Source organism: Ambystoma mexicanum, chromosome 10, assembly GCF_040938575.1.
Source record: "Ambystoma mexicanum isolate Mex_15411 chromosome 10, UKY_AmexF1_1, whole genome shotgun sequence".
Taxonomy (NCBI): domain Eukaryota; kingdom Metazoa; phylum Chordata; class Amphibia; order Caudata; family Ambystomatidae; genus Ambystoma; species Ambystoma mexicanum.
In genome coordinates this window covers 636,933,545-636,956,346 of record NC_090932.1, presented here as the reverse complement: position 1 = coordinate 636,956,346, position 22,802 = coordinate 636,933,545, and positions in this window count along the sequence as shown.

Sequence of the window (22,802 nt, the reverse complement as noted above, 5' to 3'; positions counted from 1 at the left end):
TCCCACCCCCAAAGGGGTAGTCCAGCCCGAACTGCTAGGTCACATCCCTTTTGCACGAGACCACAAGCATCCCCAGACATGTTTCAGCCTTGTTGGGCGTCATCAGTGAGGAGTAGCTTGGGTCTCTAGGCCCAGCAGGCAAGGGACCCACGTCTGGGCATACCCTTCCCACTCGGGGTGACAATAGCAAAACAAAAGAGTTGATGGCTGGAAGGTTTAGAATAAATCTTGACCTCTGGCATTGCTCTGGGCAACCCTCCAGACCATCGTTGTTCGCCTGCCAAGCCATTACAAAAGGGGAAAAACCATATGCAAATCAGGCTTGGTCCCACCCCCAAAGGGGTAGTCCAGCCCGAACTGCTAGGTCACATCCCTTTTGCACGAGACCACAAGCATCCCCAGACATGTTTCAGCCTTGTTGGGCGTCATCAGTGAGGAGTAGCTTGGGTCTCTAGGCCCAGCAGGCAAGGGACCCACGTCTGGGCATACCCTTCCCACTCGGGGTGACAATAGCAAAACAAAAGAGTTGATGGCTGGAAGGTTTAGAATAAATCTTGACCTCTGGCATTGCTCTGGGCAACCCTCCAGACCATCGTTCTTCGCCTGCCAAGCCATTACAAAAGGGGAAAAACCATATGCAAATCAGGCTTGGTCCCACCCCCAAAGGGGTAGTCCAGCCCGAACTGCTAGGTCACATCCCTTTTGCACGAGACCACAAGCATCCCCAGACATGTTTCAGCCTTGTTGGGCGTCATCAGTGAGGAGTAGCTTGGGTCTCTAGGCCCAGCAGGCAAGGGACCCACGTCTGGGCATACCCTTCCCACTCGGGGTGACAATAGCAAAACAAAAGAGTTGATGGCTGGAAGGTTTAGAATAAATCTTGACCTCTGGCATTGCTCTGGGCAACCCTCCAGACCATCGTTCTTCGCCTGCCAAGCCATTACAAAAGGGGAAAAACCATATGCAAATCAGGCTTGGTTCCACCCCCAAAGGGGTAGTCTAGCCCGAACTGCTAGGTCACATCCCTTTTGCACGAGACCACAAGCATCCCCAGACATGTTTCAGCCTTGTTGGGCGTCATCAGTGAGGAGTAGCTTGGGTCTCTAGGCCCAGCAGGCAAGGGACCCACGTCTGGGCATACCCTTCCCACTCGGGGTGACAATAGCAAAACAAAAGAGTTGATGGCTGGAAGGTTTAGAATAAATCTTGACCTCTGGCATTGCTCTGGGCAACCCTCCAGACCATCGTTCTTCGCCTGCCAAGCCATTACAAAAGGGGAAAAACCATATGCAAATCAGGCTTGGTCCCACCCCCAAAGGGGTAGTCCAGCCCGAACTGCTAGGTCACATCCCTTTTGCACGAGACCACAAGCATCCCCAGACATGTTTCAGCCTTGTTGGGCGTCATCAGTGAGGAGTAGCTTGGGTCTCTAGGCCCAGCAGGCAAGGGACCCACGTCTGGGCATACCCTTCCCACTCGGGGTGACAATAGCAAAACAAAAGAGTTGATGGCTGGAAGGTTTAGAATAAATCTTGACCTCTGGCATTGCTCTGGGCAACCCTCCAGACCATCGTTCTTCGCCTGCCAAGCCATTACAAAAGGGGAAAAACCATATGCAAATCAGGCTTGGTCCCACCCCCAAAGGGGTAGTCCAGCCCGAACTGCTAGGTCACATCCCTTTTGCACGAGACCACAAGCATCCCCAGACATGTTTCAGCCTTGTTGGGCGTCATCAGTGAAGAGTAGCTTGGGTCTCTAGGCCCAGCAGGCAAGGGACCCACGTCTGGGCATACCCTTCCCACTCGGGGTGACAATAGCAAAACAAAAGAGTTGATGGCTGGAAGGTTTAGAATAAATCTTGACCTCTGGCATTGCTCTGGGCAACCCTCCAGACCATCGTTCTTCGCCTGCCAAGCCATTACAAAAGGGGAAAAACCATATGCAAATCAGGCTTGGTCCCACCCCCAAAGGGGTAGTCCAGCCCGAACTGCTAGGTCACATCCCTTTTGCACGAGACCACAAGCATCCCCAGACATGTTTCAGCCTTGTTGGGCGTCATCAGTGAGGAGTAGCTTGGGTCTCTAGGCCCAGCAGGCAAGGGACCCACGTCTGGGCATACCCTTCCCACTCGGGGTGACAATAGCAAAACAAAAGAGTTGATGGCTGGAAGGTTTAGAATAAATCTTGACCTCTGGCATTGCTCTGGGCAACCCTCCAGACCATCGTTCTTCGCCTGCCAAGCCATTACAAAAGGGGAAAAACCATATGCAAATCAGGCTTGGTCCCACCCCCAAAGGGGTAGTCCAGCCCGAACTGCTAGGTCACATCCCTTTTGCACGAGACCACAAGCATCCCCAGACATGTTTCAGCCTTGTTGGGCGTCATCAGTGAGGAGTAGCTTGGGTCTCTAGGCCCAGCAGGCAAGGGACCCACGTCTGGGCATACCCTTCCCACTCGGGGTGACAATAGCAAAACAAAAGAGTTGATGGCTGGAAGGTTTAGAATAAATCTTGACCTCTGGCATTGCTCTGGGCAACCCTCCAGACCATCGTTCTTCGCCTGCCAAGCCATTACAAAAGGGGAAAAACCATATGCAAATCAGGCTTGGTCCCACCCCCAAAGGGGTAGTCCAGCCCGAACTGCTAGGTCACATCCCTTTTGCACGAGACCACAAGCATCCCCAGACATGTTTCAGCCTTGTTGGGCGTCATCAGTGAGGAGTAGCTTGGGTCTCTAGGCCCAGCAGGCAAGGGACCCACGTCTGGGCATACCCTTCCCACTCGGGGTGACAATAGCAAAACAAAAGAGTTGATGGCTGGAAGATTTAGAATAAATCTTGACCTCTGGCAGAGAATAGTCATCATGGCAGTCTATTGTTGCTGACGTTTGTAAAACTTGGGGGCTATCTCGTAAGTACGAGGGTATACTCAATACATGTTTGTTAATAACATTATCTATATAGTGCTATAGACCTTCAGTGGCCCAACCAATACTGCTCGTGATTGGTCGAACTTCCAGTAATGATTCATAACTCTTGTGAATCTTGGGCAGAAAGTACATTGTGGGCATAATTGGTTGTTAATTGTGAGAAAAGCCTTCTCTTCATCTGTGAGTAGTCCGATACTGAGCCATCCATCAATGATTAAGTGTACTGTCTGGGCTATGGAATTTGTTGGATTGCCCAATAATTTTCTATAGCATCCTGGTGCAGCCAAATGCCTCTTGCCCATACTAATGTAATCTGTTCTGTTCATGAGAACCACATTACTGCCTTTGTCGGCCTCTTTAATAACCAGATCCGTATCATTTTCCAAAGTCTCTAATGCTGTGTGCTTCTCCCTCGTAAGATTGCCTTTGTACTTCATTCTTCGACCTCTGATTTTGTCTATGTGTTTGTGTAGGTCGGTAACAACTGCCTGCTGAAAAGTTTTCATTGCATTTTCATTAGCAAACTGTGGTGAGAATTTGGATTTCTTTTTAAGTTCTGTGATGGGTAGGTGTAGTGGCTGGATTCCCAAATCCTGGTATAGTTCTGTGATGGGTTTAGCAGTGTTAGGATTAAGAGACATGATCAAATGAGTGGCAGTCAAATCTTGTATAGTAATTGCGCTGGGTGGGTCTTCTGTAGGTCCTGGCATGTGTTGTTGTACTTGTGTCTCAAAAAATGTCTTTAATTTAAGTTTACGGGTAAATTTGTATAGATCAATCTGGACCGCTGTGAAATCAGACCTAATAGATGCAAAATAAAAAATCTTTATTTAGTACACATTCTTCCTGAGCATTCAGAATTCTGTCTGATAGATTAACTACTAATGTGGGTTTGTTCAGATACCCAACTGATTCCTCGAACCCGATCTGGTCAGTATCCCTGTTGGAGTTCTGTTTCCTCCTGTTGCCCCCCTCCTTCCCCTGGAGCGTTGTGCCAAGTGAAGTATCTTGGATTGGTGGTACTCGGAAACTGACTTGTTTTGTGCCTTGTTGATTAAACACGCTATCTGCAATAAATATGCATGCCATTCAATATTTGGTCCTAACATATGACAATCTAGCAACAACACAGTTGGCTGATACAATAAGGTGTTGGGGAAGTAATAATGATTTATCCATGAAATTGCCTACTCTTTGAAATGAAATAATATGTCAATCTGATTGATTCTGGTTTCTGTTCCGTCTCTCCTCTATTGATCTCCCCTCCTACCAACAAACCTACATGGGTATGCATCTATTATTGCTACGTGGACAATTTACTGTGTTTTCTTTGTATCACAACACTTGAATGGATTTAATGAATCACATATGTGTAATATCTATCCATGTACCCAATATATTACAGCCTTGAAAATGGCTGTGAGGGCCGAAATACATGTCATAGCAAGGGGGAATTTTGACCGGCCAGAAATCTGGCTTGGAACTTAAGGATTGAGGCAATTTGAGCCTGTTTATTCAAGACTACATATCTAGTGAGGACTCTCAAAGAAGCATTCTTGATTTAACTGAACCAGTTGCCTTGAAAATGGTCGTGAGGGCCGAAACACGTGTCAGCTGTTTGTGATTCAATTTGCGATTAAAGAACTTTGGAGATATATTTATAAATCTCTACTGGACAATTCCTTTACAAAGACTTTTTGCATTTCATGACAAATTATGGGGGTCATAGCACCATCCGACAACATCCTATCTTTGTTCATTCTGTACAGTTTGGGAGTTTAGGGTCTCTCCCTTTGTAGTCGAGGCTGCATGTGACCAACCACTTGATTTTGGAGAATAGCACACCCAATGTTGGCGACAACCCACTTTATCCCTTTGTATCATGGACATAGTACAGTAAAGGCTGCTGCATGTACCGAAGGATGCTCCAGGACTTGAAGAATATCATTTTCATTTATCGTCTTGAAAATGTGTTAGATTCTTATGCACATGTAACACTTGTGTGGCACAAATTGTGTTATGCTCACTTTACGGACAAGAATACAATTGAACACTTACAGATAACTCAGGCACAGTATTCGAAGGAGGAAGCAGGTTTGTTTGTTTGTTTGTTTGTTTATTTATTTATAGTGCGCGCCAGACCCTGGGGCATCAGGGCGCAAGAAATAAGAATACATTAAGCTTAGTTACATAGATACATGAAATACATCAGGTACATGAATTATATCAGGGATCGTGTAGGACAACATGATTTGCATGAAGATTAAAAACAGAGTAATATGAATTAATATACAGGGTAGGTATCCAATAAGGATGAAAACACAGAAAACGAATCACTATCCAGAAGAAATATACAATGAGGACAGTAGCACAGTCAAGAACACAGTTGGCAAAGTACAAAAGCTTGGGACTGTGTGGTAAAGGCAGCTATACTATGGCTATAACATGGTATTTTACTTATCGTTTTCTTTCAGCCAGTCAATTGTGTTTTGTCTAAATTTGGCGAGGGTTTGATATTCTCTTAGGCCTGGAGGCAGGGAGTTCCACAGTTGAGCTGCCTTAACTGAGAAGCTGGAGGTTATTGTTTTGACAAAAATTGTTAACATTAGGTCACCTTGTGGAGATAAGTTATATCTGATTTGGAAATGTTTCAAAATGTTACCACACATGGTGGAATATATATGTGAACAAGGTGTCATTTGTTTTTTGCATGTTAGATAAGTGTTAATTATGCAAACAGATGTCTGTTACTCTAAAGATAATGTACACCTGGAGGTAGTTTCTACGGACTAGACTCCACCATATCTCCTCTCACGCATACTTTCTTCACATCCATACGAGTATGGGTTACTTATTCTCTCCTTTACTATCCTTTTAAGTACACATGCTCACTTGACGTTCCTCGTTATATTCCGCGCATGAGCGGTGGTTTTGTATACATAAATTCAGGCGACAGTCTTTCCATGTCGTCAGATTCATGACGTATCTCTATTATCATTCATATTTTTATGCTGATTTACACGCATCTTCTCCCATTGTTTAAAAATACGTCTTTACATTTTCTTTACTCTAAATTCAGTCTATTTTCCATCCCGCGCATGCACAGTTATTTTGTTGTCATGGAATTCTGACACCGACTTTCCTGTGTCGTCAGATCCATGACGTAGCCCAATCATTTAGTCTTGGTGTTACGCATGCGCGTAGAGGCGGTTCCCTACGCGCATGTTTTGTGCATACCTCATTCAAGTATCAGCTATTTAAGAAGGCGCACATTGAGTGTACCGCATCCTCCTCTGGTGGGACGCGGCGCACCATGATCGCTTGCACAGATTTTCTGAACAGTATCAAGTAAGTGCAATGACTGATTCTGTCAGTCTTACCAGCATGTTCTCTTGATCTTAATAAGCTTTAGCTTATCATTTTCACCCCCTTTTAGATGACTTTACTCATTTGAAGTACCGCCTACTGAGTGTTATCTTTTAAAAGATTCCTCTTTATCTTACATGGATCCGTCCGTCTGGACATTTTCTGAACTTGTTGTAAGTAGAGACTTTGCTTCTCTTCTCTCTCCTTAGCGTTACTCCTCTCACTACTTGGGGTTTACACATGTTTCATTTCTTTAGCGTTGACACGAATGATCATTCCAGAGCTTCCACTTTATGTTCCATTGGATACTTCTTTTCAACTATGTGACCACCATAGTTGGTAAGTTACATTGTTCAATCCTGCCTCTATTTTGTCAAATTGCTCTTTCTGCCTTCCTAGGATCCCTCTTTTTACAGACACGATTGGTTAGAAGTCACGTCTAAAATCCTCTTAGCAGGATTATCTAATCCTACTGCAGTTAGAAATAGCTGACTGTATCCTACTAGCTTTACCATACTTGTTGAATACATCTGCCATTTAATAAGTTGTTGTTTTTTATCGAATAAATAATGATCGAAATGGAATTGTAATGCACACTACATATGCAGCTATACTAAGATGCACTTTTTTCTATCTTTTTCTAGAATTGTGTGAAATATGATTCTGCCCCTGAAGAAGAGTTTATACTCGAAACGCATTGGGCCTAAAAACACTGTATAAGTAAATGTATGAATTGTTTTCTACATGAAATCTTGTGAGCTGGGAATTTACTCCTACTGCCCCACCAACTGAACTATGGACTGCGTCTAATGCATCAAATTGTTAATGTGAAATTATATATAAATAACACTGAATTACTGATCTGCTTCACAGATACAAGATAGTGTGCTGGGGACGGGAGTTCCTACATCTCTAGGAACAACCACTTTGTGTTCTCTCATTTATCCAACCTAGTTGCCAAGGTTGATTTTTGCTCCCTTGCACCTCAAAGAAACCTTAATCTCTAAAAGGTTACCATAAACCCGTCTTGTGAGTTTTTTCCAAAACATAGGTGTGCCCTGGTGTTTGTGCGTATTTGCTCTAGAGAGAATTAGGCAGCTGTTTTTGGAGAGAATGCTTTACTTGCTATGATTAATTTACACGTGTATGCAGTAGCAGATGCCAAGGAATTGAATTGTTTAGTAAAGTTAAGGGTGTCATCTAAGTAAAAACCTAGGGTCTTCACCTCTTTAGCTAATTTAATCTAATTGCCATCAATAGTGAAGTCAGCATAGTCTGGGCTTAATTTGGATAGGTGGGCTGTGGTGCCTAGGATAATAACCTCTGTTTTATCATCGTTCAGGCATAGTCCATGGGTGGCCATCCATGCCTGAACGATGCCATAAATTCTATTCACCAAAGCCAGGTCCAGGGAGTAGTCTCCAGTAAGAGGTAGTAGGATTTGGGTATCCTCTGCGTAATTCGTGTAGGCGACACCCAAATGGTCCATTTCATCAAAGAGCGGCTTGGTGAATACATTATAGAGAGTTGGTGACACACGGGAGCCTTGGGGTACACCGTAAGTTATAGGGATGGGGTCTGCTGATGCCAAGGGTGAGAAAACTCTCAGAGTCCTATTGCTCAGGAATGACTCATTCCATATTATAGATTCCTTAGAGAAGTGATCTGCGGAGTCTCGGTGGCTGTATAGGACTTTGTGGTCTACCAGGTCAAATGAAGCTAAGAGGTCTCGGAGGAGGAGTAGGGCTGATTGGCTCTTGTCTCTGAGTTCATCTATTTAGGCCTTAAGATCAATAAGTGCTGTTTCCGTACCATGTTGTAGACGGACAGCCGATTGGTGAGTTCCTAGTAAAAGGTTGGTTTCCAGGAAGCTCTGGATTTGAATGTATGCCACTTTATCTATAATTTTTAGGAGAAATGGCACAGTCCTAATGGGTCTATAATTTGTGGGTATGTTTGGATCAAGGGTTTGTTTTTTGAGGAGTGGTAGTACCCAGGATTCTTTCAAATTGTTAGGGACAGTACCAGATGTGAATGAAGAATTAATACATTTAGATAGGAAGGGCGCAAGTTCTCTGGCAGCGTCCTTAATGAGTTTTGCTGGGCATTGGTCGCCCTTGCAGTTAGAAGGTTTGAGCCCAAGTATAACCTTCTCCACCTCAATAACAAGCGTGTTTCTTGTTTGTAGTGTGGCAGCGGTGCTATGCTAGGTATGGTTAAGGGTGCTAGTGAAGCTTTCTTGTGGGCAATTTTAGTTTGTAGGTTGGAAACTTTGTTGGTTAGTGCATGCTAGATGCTGGAGCACCACGTTTTGTCTTTGGTACAGTTTTCTTGCGGTAAGATGGGAGTTTCTATTTCTTTTAGAATAGTGAACAATTCTTTGGTACTAGATTTAGATTGTGATATTTTGTTTTGGTATACGTCTCCTGTTTGGCTAGGAGGATGTCTTTCTTGTATTGGGTTGAGACATTGTTAAGGTTCGTTTTATTTTCTGCTGAAGGTGAGAGTCTCCAGGCAGTTTCGCATTTTCTTTTGAGTAGTCTTAGATTCTTTAAGTGTGGGGTGAACCAAGTATTGAGATGTTTTTTGGGTTTACTCTTCCTTAGTTTGAGAGGTGCAATGTTGTCAAGGGCGATAGTCATAGCTTAGTTGTATTGTTCAACTAGTGAATTAGGGTCCACGTTATCAGGTAAGGAGTTAAGGTTAGGTAGTATGTATGGAAGTAGTTTGTCTACTGTCATGTTTTTTTTGTTCCTTGTGAGAGTCGGTGGGGCAAGCAGGGTAGTCTGAGCTGTAGCCTATTTGGTTGCCAGTGTGAATGACAAAAGATAATGGCCAGTCCAGATGTGGGGAGCAATAGTAGTGATAGTGACATTGCAGTTATACTCGGCAATCCAATCGAGTGTTCGTCCCTTGTCATGAGTGGGTAGGCTAACTTTCTGGGTAAAACCTAGTTCTTTCAGGATGTTAGCAATGTCAGTAGATTGGGTATTCTTTGTATCATTGTAGCCTGAGTTAAAATCACCTAGCACTAAGGTTTGAGAGGTATCTTTTAAATTATAAGACAGAGACATGGAGATGTCTTCTGGGAAGGTTCCAATAGGACCTGGTGGTCTATAAATAAGATGGATATTCAATGTTTGGGAATTTGCAATGGGTATTTTGACAGATAGGTATTCACAAGATTTCAGAGTAGGTGTGGTGACTAATCTCATGGAGAGGTTAGTTTTGGCAATAATTGCTATTCCTCCTCCTCGAGAGACAAGTCTGTCTGCTCTCAGGATATTGTAATTATCAGGGACTGCCACTGAAAGTAACCACTATTCTGTAATGGCTAGGAAGTCAAGGTTATCTGTTGCAGTAACATTTGTGTTGCAGTTGGTGACAGGCCTTCATTTCAAAAAGGGTGCAGCATGTCAACTGAGAAGCATGCACTTTCTGCCAAATCACTGATAGGAAGCAAGACCTTAGCTCATTAATGACAAAAGACATGTGTGATCATATTCTTCTGGTTTCTCATCTTGACATCAAAGTCGGAATTCACAGGGCGGGAGTGATAGATGTCATGGCAGCTGAAGCCAAATATCATCTCAGATGTCTAAGAACATTCACCAGATCGACCTCAAAAACAAAGCAAGAATCATCCAATAAAGACGTTGCTATGATATGGTCATGTAAGAAGCTACATCAAGAAGCTGACGAAGATCACATACTTCTTGCGGATGTCTGGGAAAGGTATAAGGGGTTGGCTGAGAACTCATCTACCACAATGCAACAGTCCTACTACAGTAGAAGCACCATATTAAAGGAAAAGTTGCAGTAACAGCTAGGTAATCATTTTGCCTTCGTCCAACCTATTGACCGGTCTCCAACTCTTTATGGTGTACCTGTCAATCTCCTGCCTTAAGTAACATACTATTGTAACTAGTTACAATATTGCATGTTATAATATATTCATAACAGTATACAATATGGTAAACAATACAATATATCATATATAATAATATATGAAATAATAATGTAAAGTATCATAATTTTATAATATCAGAATAATAAGATTATGTATTATAATGACTATACCATTTGCTATATTTTAACAGAATTGCCTTCACAAGGACAAAAAAATTGTAGTTGCTGAAGGGTTTGGGGAGGAAATTGAGGTCAGCTCGTCAAAAGGGACAACTGATTTAAATTCACTGACATCAACACACAAAGAAGCTGACACAAGGCTGGCGTTTCATGCTGTGCAGCACAGCCGCTTCAGGTCAGTAGTTGTGTCATCCCAGGACACCAATGTTCTCCTGCTTTTGATGTCCTACTTTGAGCGTATACAATGTGAAGATCTTTGGATGATGTCAGGTAGATCACAGAGACAGGGTTATATACCAATCAAAGCTATTTTTGAGTCAGTTAGGTCAGTGAAGGAGCAAGTCCTTTTGATCATTTTCCCATTTATTAATAATTGCATTTTGTTACATCTGTGCTTGAACTATGGACTTTCAAGATGTTTTACGGGTTATAGAGCTTGCCAGAGCCAAGTTGGATGCTAATTGCCTCCACCCTGTGCGAAGAATGTGCAAAATGCTGATAGTTCGGCAACATACTGGAATATTGCCATCTGAAGCACAATTTACAAGTCAGAGTTGCAATATAGTACAGCGTGGGAATGGGAATCTTCCTCTTTCCAATATGTGCTGTCTTGAACATGGGGCGAGAATGGTGCATGGTACAAGGGGGAGGCTAAGGATGTCCACATTAGCTCTGAACATAATATGGCATAGATAATAATGGCATTATTCAGGTACCCTATTCTGCGTTAAATGCCCCTAATGCCCCGGCTGTTCCAGGGGCTCACGTGATTGAGACCGACCGGGCAACATTTCTGTTGCTTAATGCTATTTCTCTCATCAAACATGCCGTTGAGGTGGCCATTTATATTGGGGAGAATAATATTGATGTATGTGCTTTAACAGAAACCTGGGGCTATAGCTCAGCTGGTCCGATGCTGGGTCTGGCAATCCCAGAAGGTTATTGTATTTTATGTCAGAACAGTGTAGAAGGTAGGGAAGATGAGGTTGCACTTATTTTTTAACTTGAGTTGAAAATCTGGGAAGTCAAGACCATTGCGCTTCCGGGCGCAGAACTACTAGTAGTTGAAGATGGGCATCAATGCCGAGACCACCCCTAATGTACTTTTAATTTGTATAGCTCCAGTAGCGGGAAAGGATTTTCTGACTATGTTGAGCACTCTTTTACTACCACTCCATAAATCTCATTCAAATGTATCATAATGGGCTATTTTAATTTTTGGTTGGGTTGGGAAGATGACCCCCATAGCAGTTTCAGCAACTGGTTAAAAAGCCTACACATGACAAGGGGCACACCGTTGATTGGGTGGAGCTTGATATACTTTCTGGCCCGTAATTAATGCCATTGCTGGAGTCTGTGGCTCAAATTTTGTTAATAACAGACGATTTGCAAAACACAACAAATGTACTCCTATGCAGGCATTCTTGACATTTTAGCCCACTTAAGAAAAAGTACACTTCTGATTTACATAATAGTAACAAATTGTTTAACACAGAGCTCCACAAGCTGAAAACAGTAAAACTGAAATTGTTTTATGAACAGAGGAAAAACCAAGGAATAGAAAAATCAGGCAAGCACTACAAGACAGCTGTACTATCGGCAAAAAAGGAAACGGTTAATTAAATAATCTCTAAGGCCGGCTCTGAGTGCAAGAAATTATTTAAGATCCTTACAGAACAAGAACTACTTAAGGGGCCAAACAAGGAAATCATTTGCAGAGATGATGACTGGTGTAATAAAATACAGGATGGCATGGTAGGGAAATTAGTGAATATCAAAAAAGAAATTGATGAGCAGAAACTGTTGTGTAATCAGTCTTTAGATTGCTCAGTGCAGCAAATGCAGTTTAAGGTTTGTTCTCATGTGGAATTTAATCTCCCTCCTATTTAGGAATCGGAATTGCTGAAGGTCATCATGAAGCTTAAGAACTACAGATGAAGTGGCTCATCAATGATAATTAAAACCTGTCCAACTCTGCTCCTACCAGCTATATGTAAATTCGCAAACAATTCTTTCACTGAAAATCATGTCATGGATAGCATAAAAAAGGCGTGATTCTACCCTTGTTAAAGAAAATGGGTCTATGTCCGCTGACGGCTACCAACTATAGACCAATCACTAACACCCCTTTCTTGCTAAAGATATTGGATAGGGTTGCATACACTCAAATCTCAGATTATTTTAATCAACATCAGATTCTGAACAAACTATAATCTGGTTTCAGACAGAACCATGGTACGGAAACTGCCCTGCTCCGATTGAAAGCAAAATTGCTGGATACAATGGATAAGGGCCGAGTATCCCTGCTTATGATCTTAGATCTCTCTACAGCCTTCGACCTAGTGGATCACTCTGTACTTAACACCAGGTTGATGGAAGTGGCTAACTTCTCCAGGGATGCAGCACTTTGGAAAGGGTCTTTCTTAAGTAATAGTCAATGCAGAGTGGTGGGCGGAGATGCTGAGTCTAGACCCTGTATGGGGTGACTCAAGGAGCATGCTTCTCCCCATCACTATATAATCTTTTCTTCGACATGCTGGAAAGTAATGGTATCACCTTGCCCTCCCAGATGATTTTAGGGACATAAACTCAATCGAAATATTGAAAAAGGAATAAAAAATAAATCTTTTTTGCTAAATACAGTAACAGACTATTTTTGATAATTATCTCATGGTAATAATGTGAATTTCATTTCTGTCCTACTAGTGTTGGGAGTTGCTCTTTTCTGTTTGTCTTTGTCAGCGCCCGTAAGCCCTCGGGTCATTGGAGTACAATACAAATTCATATACAATACAATACAATATAATACAATACAATACAATACAATACAATCACCAAGAGGTTTGTCCATGACACTGATTCCGTTTCACGCTTTAACAGGGTGTGCAACCACCTCCTTTTTGCCAATCACACCAAATGCTCACATGCAAGGTTTTCAAAGAGCACCATGAACTGCTGAAGAACTCCGGCATTGGTGAACACATAGAGGAAATTATCAAATCTGCAGAAGCGTTCGTTTGCACAATATATAATGTGCACAGAACATACTCTGTTGATTCAGCACACCATAACTTGTTCTCCAAGACTAGTAAACCAGAAGCAATGTCACCAACAAGGGATGCTATACATTTCCATTTGATGAGAGTAGACGATCAAGCCATAGTGTGGAGAACTCCTTGTTGTGCCATGCCTGACATTCCTGCGCCTGTGGAAATGGGATGGAAACATGGTGATTTAGCAGTAGGACCTATTCTGATGTCACTGAGTGCAATCCCAGAAATATTGCCTCAAGATGATTTAATGTGCATGCCAAAAGCAGTGCACAAGTCTACGCTGCAAATGTCGTAAATCAGAACTGAGGTGCAGACCAACGTGTGTCTGTCAGCAACAACGGTATGATCAGGATCAGACCCCTTGTATGAATGTTCTGTAATTTGGCAAAAAAGGTTGACATTTTGTGTAAAATAACATTGATAATCGTTTGTGATTCATTATTATTATTAAACTTTATCTTACTGATGTCAGTCCTCATGTTTTGTTTGTCTATTATTAATAGGTCTATCGGATTGAATGTCTGTCTCAATATGTCCTGAGCTATTTATCAAACTATAGAGATATATGATTAAATCCATGTGCATTCATTCTGGGCTAAATGTTGTATGGTCGATGTACAATAGCTGTATTGACATTGACCAAACAAGGCAATTTGTCAGCCATTTTCTTTATGCTTTTTTAATGGTCAAACACTCAGAATTCGGTCTTAAAACAGGGCTAATCGAATTCAGCATACGCTAATTATGTTAAAACAAGAATTTCTCAACTTTTACGTCAAAATGCACCTAGAAGCTTATACATAGTCCTTTATTGTAAATCCGTCTAGGCTATTTGGGGTTTCTAGAAATACAGAGAGGCTTGGTGGTGAATTAGCTGAAGCAGACGAGCAGAGCCATGGTTGCCATTTGATTAAGAGGGGTAGAACTATTCTGTGTCACAAATGACCAAAATATGTTGATAAAATCACCACGAAAAGAATCCAAATCTGCACAATTAATTGAAATATGAAGGTTATTGTGTTTTTAGGAACTGTAATACAGAACCCCCGCCTCCCCTTATAGAAAGAGTGTACCTCAGACTGAAGTATCTTTTGGGAGCATGTAATTGTCAGAGAAACTCCATTAATAAGCAAATCCTATACAAGCTAATTTTTTCCAGAATGTGGATATGGTAAAGAAACCAAATATGTTTTGGAAAAATGTGTTTGATGTCTTCATTTTAACTGATAGAGTTAACCTAACATTGAACATTTCCACAATGAAATTGATCAAGGAGCTTCCTTCCCAGTTATTGTGTTTATTTTTCTTTGCCATTTTGGACTTTTACACCTACATTTATAAAGGGAAAGGGAAAACTGCAAGTCCCAGAATACAAAGAAAAAAAACGGACTAGACATAAGTCTAGTTGAAAGCTTTGATTCCAAAGCATTTTGGAAATGTGCGCTTGCTTCACGCTTTATGGGTAATTGAGTTGCCAAATGCAAAAAAAAGCCTCAAAACCACATTTCCTTTCACTTCTCATTACCTCATAATTGAAATGCAAATGGATGTTATGAAGATGAGACTGCAGCTCACTAAATTTCCCTTAGTGCACAAACAAGTGAAAAGTCATTCATGTTAAAGAGCTTGCTAGGGTAATTATTTTAGAAGCAACCAGGAAGGTTACATGTTTTATGTTTGTAAAGATAAAGGATCATTCTTAAACGTACGGTGCATGCACCCTCTGTTGCCTTTGCTGTAATGTGTCACTTTCCGTTTCCAGAGCTATTCTGCCAATCATTTGTCAAAATGTTGTGACAAATCATGGGGCTGGTAGGAGGAAGAACAACGAGAGATGATGGAAGGATTGGAATGGTAGGAGTGTCCATTCAAACCAGGGCTGCCTGACAGTGACATGTTGGGGTCAGCCAAACCATGTTGGACTAATGTTCAACAGGAACGAAACAGCGAACCATGCACACATCTGACCTGTTAAGTTTACAGGATTATTTTCCCCGCTGTTGGCAAGCATCAGATGGCTCAGATAAATAAAACATGCATCACTGGGTCTGTGCTACGGCTAAAGCCCCTTAAGAGGGCAACAAGAGGCAGTAGCTTTCTGGCCCAAAAGACCGTGTACGTATGTGTGTATGTATATATGCATTATAAGTGAGGGTAGGCTTCCATTTGTTAAGATCCCAATTGAGTTCAGTGCCCCATGCCTAATCTCACAGCAGCTACCTGTCCTGCCAGGTTCTCAGTAGGATTCTAATCATATTGTGATGAGAGGGAACCTCTTCCGGGAATCATCTATATCCAGCACTTCTACATTTGAGACATTGCATTAAAAAAGCCAACATGGTTTATGATGAATGTGTAAATAAGGACTAAATTAAAAACTATTATGAAACCTGTTGTTTACACTGTGTAGAGTTTGGGAGAAACCGGTTAGAGAAGTTTCTGACTATTAGCCGTTTAAATTGTGTGTGTGTGTGTGGGTTAGTATGCTGCTTTATATTTCGTCCAGCAGCAAAGGAGAAAGAAGTCCTGTTTGGTCATCAACAGTGATAAAAGAGGTGCCTGAAGCATCTCGACTCATTCAATAAGCTTATTCCTGAACACTAATACAGAAGACACCAACATCAACTTATGCCTTTGACTTTGCAGCACATCAGGATCTTTGAGGCATTATTTACTAACTTGAGCAGAAAACAAACAAGTTTGCAGCATCCTCAATCAACTTGGATTTTTAAATGCAGTCAATAAGTAGTACATGCTTATCGGGAGGATAGCTCAGGAGCTTCGTGCTTGCCTTGGAAACAAAACGACACGGAGCAACACAGGTTCGATCCCTGGGTCTGTGCTTAGAAACCTCTCGGTATTAAACGCATTAAAATACCCTGTGATATCATATCATTGATGTGGGAGATTTGGAACTTATTGCAGACTATCTTTTGGTGGCAAGTTTTGCATCTTTCAGCAACCTTCCAAATCGTCCTAATAAGATATGAACTGGCACTCCAATCACTGTAGTCAGTGGTATTATGGAAGTCTCTAAGCCTCTGTTGGAAATTCATACTGGATGAAGTAGTGCGACCCTTTGAGATTCTAAAAAGAAAGGAGGTATATTTCCAAATGGGAATCCTTGCTGAATGGAAGGAAAGATGCTTAATATGGATGAAGGAGTTGGGAATATCTACTGAGACGTTAAACCACAACCAGGAGTGGGCGAAAAAGAAACTATTCCTACATACCGGATTGCTTCTTAGGAAAAAAGAGCGAGATATAAAATGCCTCTTGACCTCACCCATGAAAGTAGAGCCATTAATCAACTAGCATTCTACCTGAGGAAATTGCCATGTTCGAAAGGGAGAGAGCTATTTATGAGATTACGATGAAACATTAAATCATGGCCGCAAGGAAACAGCTGACCCGAAAACATGCACAATGCAGATTCTGTGGAAAGGAGAACCAAGTGGAGTCAACTAAACACGTGATACTAGAATGCCTGGCATTGGAAAAGACAAGAACTAAACACATGGGTGAAGGGATGAATGAACTGACTACTCTAACAAAAGAGGAGTGGTGGAATATGTTCCTCATAGATGAACAAAACTCACTAATATTTGCAGTAAAGACATTTGTGAAAGAGATTCTAGAGATACATTGAGGGAGGGTAGAGTAAGGATGGAGTAATGAGGTAGAGGCACAGTGGAAGACTGAGGGAAATGAGGGAGGATGCCTTTGCCTTTTTGGTGAGCTTCCTTAGGGGTTAAAGACTATTATCATATGAAGAAGAGCATAAGGTCTTGTTTCTCCCTTCAGGAGCCGATTGTTGGTGAAAGTTTGCTCTAGATTTGACTTTTTAGTACTTTAATCTGAGGATTTACTGAATTGACTAAACGGAGTGATGTGAAAGGAAATCTTAGATGGAAGAATTTGTTGTTTATGAAAAGTTTGTAATAAACTATATCATAATAATAAAAATAAAAAAGAGGATAATCGCAGGGTGCAGGGGTGAGGGAGAAGTGTGGGGGTGACGTGCTCCCAGGGAAGGGGCGCAGGAAGTGCTGGGTGGACCCGGGTGGCAGTGCCAGGGTAAAAGAGGGGAAATGGAGGAAGAGTGTGATGGATAGGGAGGAATAAGTTGGACTGGTCTGGGAAAGGGTGCCCAAGGGCAAGTGCTGGCGAATGATGCTGGGGGGACTGGTAGGGGTTGGTCTGGCCCATATATGACTCTGAGGGGACCAGGCACCAGTCGCAACAGAAGAGGGAGAGTAAGGACAGGCCATTCGTGATGGTTCCGGTGTTTCCACATCCGCCTGCAGGCGGGCGGTGTTAAACCCGCCAGGTCAGACCTGGAGGGAATGACACCTCTGCCTGCAGGACTCATGATCACCTGGTATGGAAACAACGGTGGTGGCGGGTTTACCGCCACCGTTATTTCCATACCGGGTGACTTGTAATGAGGACCTGTGTTATTTGTTTTCTTAATAACTTTTTCATTTCATAGCTTATTCTTCCCAAAATGTGCAGTTTGGAGGGGCACTTGATGAACCATTCATTTTGAAAATGTCATCCAAATCCACCCAGAAATCAAAATATATTAGCAATAGGATTTTGGAGAAAAATTGCTGCTTTTATCATTTCTGAAAAGCGTCTCAGCCTCTGCTGCAATGCACCATGTGATATATAGCGATAATTTTGGGAGAAGGGGGCACCTCCTTCTCTGTCAAATATTTTAACAACTAATCAATGGAACAACCCCAGACTCCTCCTGGAAATCGAGTTAACGCTTCATGACCAGCTTTTTTCGTACCTGGTCCAATTCCATCCTGTAGTTTTCACTATGCAATGTGCAGACATTTTGTAAAAATCTTCTGCGGGGAAATGAATGTGAGTAACCCGAAAACAGTGTTTTTTTTTTTCTTTCATGATACATTTTTCATTTTTTAACCAATATGTCCCCAAATGTTCAGTCTGCGGGGGAGGAGAGGCTGTGACACATTTTATTTTGCAAATATAAGCCATATTCATCATGCATGTCAAAAGTCATTATTCATTCATTTTTCGGGTTTCCTATGGATCTTGATACTCACCTTAACTATATAGTGTGGCAACCGGCTTACTATAATAAGGCAGATTAACCAAAAGCACATATTGAGCAGAGGGGAAAAGAATGATTAAAGGGTTAATATACAATTAGGGGTCAGAGGGAGTCTGCATGTATGAGAAACAGGGAGTTTGTTGCTGTAGCTACCACAATCAGCCAATATCAGAGTTATTGTATGATAGCACAGCGAGTCCATCGCTTGCTTTGACATCTATGTAGATCCTGCTGACGCAGGTTCGAATCCCGGCAGGGCAGAACTCAGTTTTTCATCCTTCCGAGGTCGATAAAGGAGCACCACACACCTTGGGTAATAATAAACAGCACTCAGATACCTGAGGGTTCGTAGCGCCATGTACATTTTAAATTATTATCAGAGAAACAGAAAAAAAACCTTGTCAAAAACAACATTTGGTTTTATTAATTGACAAAGGCATTTTAAGAAAAATACATTTTCACATGGAACCACAAGGACATATGCCAATGGATGGTAATCGGTTCCAACCACTATAGCAGTGTGCACATGATGCTGGTGGTATCATTGGTGAAATTAGAGCATTTGATATGAAGGGGTTGAAGTGCAGAAATGGCAAGAATCATTTGAGCACTGTAACCGAGATTGTGGGACATGTATAGCGGTACCTTCTGGTCAGAGGTTCGGAATACCACTTAGTCTTTAAATGAGAGTAGTGAATTGGAGCACCATGGGACAAGATATCAATCATGCTGCTACTTCAGGCTTAATGTTAGCAGAGTTGACTTAAAGTTGTCCGCGTTTATGCTTTTTAAGATTTCTGTACCTCCTGGAGCATACAGTTTCTGAAAATGGTTTTGATGCCATAGAGGTTCTCCACTAGACCAAAGAGTGGCAAGTCTATGGTATAACAAAAAAGCAACCACAAACCTACAATAAAGATCCCCATCCAATTAAAACCAAATCTCAAGGCAATGTGTGACATGTCATGTTCCCCTCAGATTGCCACAGCTCTAGTAAGAATTTTGGTGTACTTCTAAATACATTATGCTTTCACCGGTTAAATAAATTATTGTTATTCCCCACTATTTACCTGACTCATCTTCATGAACTAGAATAGCATAGATTGTTTTATAGGACTTTAAAACAGATAGTTATTTTCATTCTTTGTTGTTAACTATCTTTCTGTTTGAAACAGCTTGTTTTTAAATAATTTCTTCAATCCTAAAACAGTGTAACACAAATTAATTAAATTAATTCATCTTTTGTAATACGCTTACCGGAGACCAGTCTCTAAGCACGGGAGTGGGATTCAAACGGTTACCAGACATTTGGTCGAAAAAAATTGGTCGACCAGACAAATGGTCGAACCAATTTGGACGAAAACCAAATGGTCGAAATTTTTTTTTTTTTATTTTCACCCCTTTTTTTTATTTTTTTGGGGGGGTCCCGCCCAACCCCCTTTTTTTCTCTAAAAACCCCTTTTTTTAAAAAACGAAACCCCGAAAAATAAATATATAAATAAAAAAAAAAAAAAATTCGACCATTTGGTTTTCGACCAAATTGCGTCGACCAAATGTCATTCGACCAGTTTTGAGTCGACCAAATGACTGGACACCATTCAAACCTGTGTTGCCTTGCTTTCAAAACAAAAGTGTTGCCCACTGAGCTATCCTCCCAACCCACTGCACTAGTTATCTCCCCCAGCACCATGCTTTCGACTGTCTCTAGCAAAGAGATAGATCAGGGGTTGTCTCTTCAGTTTGCCCATCAATCATAAGTAATTTGAGTAATAGCCAAACATCTGGTTCAAGTTAAGGAGGTGTGACAGGTTTTATGATTTGCACTTTCTTTGAACACTGTTTGGGTATGATAAAATACTACACACACATATGAGAAGGTGAAGCTGTTGATTTAGTCAGTGTTAATCTGCTGGAAGGACATACATTATTTAGGCAATAAGCCCAGAGACTGCGGGTCGTTACCACATAAGGTAATGCCCCCGGGGCCCATAGCATAGTTATGCAGTAATGGCCCACAGTCGAGGGGCTTGTTGCCTTTAATACCCCATAAGACCGGGGTACTAAAGGCATTTTTTTTTCTTTTCCGAAAAGCTCCAGCATTTTCAGAACAGAAAAGAAAATAATGAAAAAAAATAAATGGCTTCTGGGGAAGGGAAAACAAAGTCTGATTTTCCATTCCATTGCGTCCATGAAATAAAATGGGAAAAAGTAAACAAACAAAATGGGCACCATGCGAAGGAAGATAGGGACTACATGTAGTCCCTTCTCCCTTTCCACGGCGCCCATTAAAAAGATAGGACAAAAGTAAACAAACAAAATGGCCACCATGGGAAGAGAGAAGGGACTACACGTAGTCCCTTCTTCCTTTACATGATGGCCTGTCACAGATCGGGAGCAAACATTCTGGAGACTGAAGTGTTCCCAGCGCGTCCACTCTCAAAATGGACAAAAAAGAAGATAAGTGGGGGTCGGAGGGCAGTAAGGGAATTCTGTGTATATGGGAGGGGGCTGGGGGTTGCAGTAGACTTACCTGATTCCCCAGCAAGGGGAGATGGTGACCGCCGGCCATGAGGAGGCTCATGGCAGCGGTATTACCATGTGGTAATGCTTGCATTCTGAGCCTGCCCATTGGCTGAGAGGCTGCCACACCCCCCTCGGCGGGTACTAATGTTCAATAATTGACTTGCACAACAGGTCATTGTAATAGACCAAACATATGTGGTTGCTCTATTATGCCTTGCTATTGATGTGAAATTAACAACTGCCCAGTCGAAGGTCACTGAACCCCAGGTTTGTCCACAATATTTAATCAAAACAACAAACACTACCACCCTTCCATAGCTACCATGCTTGATCTTTTTCTTTAAAAATTGATTTAGTTGACATGCAACTTTTTGAATTACAGATAAATCATCTTTAAACTTAAAAATATTGTTATTTTCATTTACAGACTGGTTTTCATTGATACATAAGATACATCTCAACATAAATATACTAGCATCAGATTCACCACCACAAACCATGACATTAGAAAAAATGAGTTATCACAATCTTCCTCTCAAGCCTTGGGGCGGATCAAGTTCTGAACACCATGAAAAATAGAATAACATTAAAATTAATAGGTTTTAAAATCTGATAGAATTAACACTCATAAAATACATTAGTTAATAATTAGGCGATCGTTATAAAATATATTCTACCATCCCTCTCAAAATCTAATGTTCATATCATACAGCAATAGTATTCACCAAATGAAGAGGGACCTAGGACCTGATAACCGGGCTTTAAAAGCCCAAGAGAGAGAGTGGGATTTCCATCTCGGCCTGGGGCAAAAAACAGTAAAGTGTCTAAAATTTACATAAAAACATCTTCCGAGAGCTAGGGAAAAACTATGAATGAAATAACTGTTATAACTTCAGTTTTAAAAGAAAATTAACAGTGGAAATAATCAGAGCATTACTAGAAGCATTAAATACCTCATTCCACATTTGATCTTTAGTTAGCATATCTCTCTCTTTAAAATGCTTCAGAAAATAATTTCTCCTCAGTTCAACCAAACCTTCACATTCGGTGATTAAGTGAGCAGTAGTCTCTTGTTTATAAAGTAATTTATAGAATCTACAAGAAATAGATAGACCAGATTCTTTGGAGTATAATGCAATTCTAGATTGTGTTAGTAATAAAGTAAATCGAAACCGTAAAAATGTATCTGCGTATGTCCTATCCGGAAAGGTTTTAAAGTACAGGGGAACCTCATTTAATGCTTTGCTCAGAAAAGAAACTGCTTTATAAGCATGGCAGCTGGAACATCTTTCACCTGTAACAATTGTAGATAAGTGAAATTTCCTATAAAGTGCTATCATCGACCAATGGACTGCTACTTGTAAAGAGACTAATGCCATTTCGTAGCGAATGAGGGCAATTGGAGTACTCGCAGGAACTGGTCAGACAGTTTTCCAGTAAATGCCTTCTAGAATTTCCCATCTGACTGCTTTATCTGTAATTTTTGTTTGGCTGCCATAGGTAATAATAGGAACAGCTTTTTTAAGATAATACATGCGAGCAGGCAGTAATGAAAATCTCCCATATTTTCTCTGTAGGGCCTTAGCTTGAATTGCCAACATTCTCATTCTCAGGATAAGTTCTTTATTGTACGGTCTCTCTAGTGGATGAGCATTCATATTAACTCCTATATATTTATTGGAATTTATATGCGCTAGAGGTTTTTTTGCAAGTTCCAAGGTAAATTATCTCTATTGTGGAAGTGATTGAATACTAGG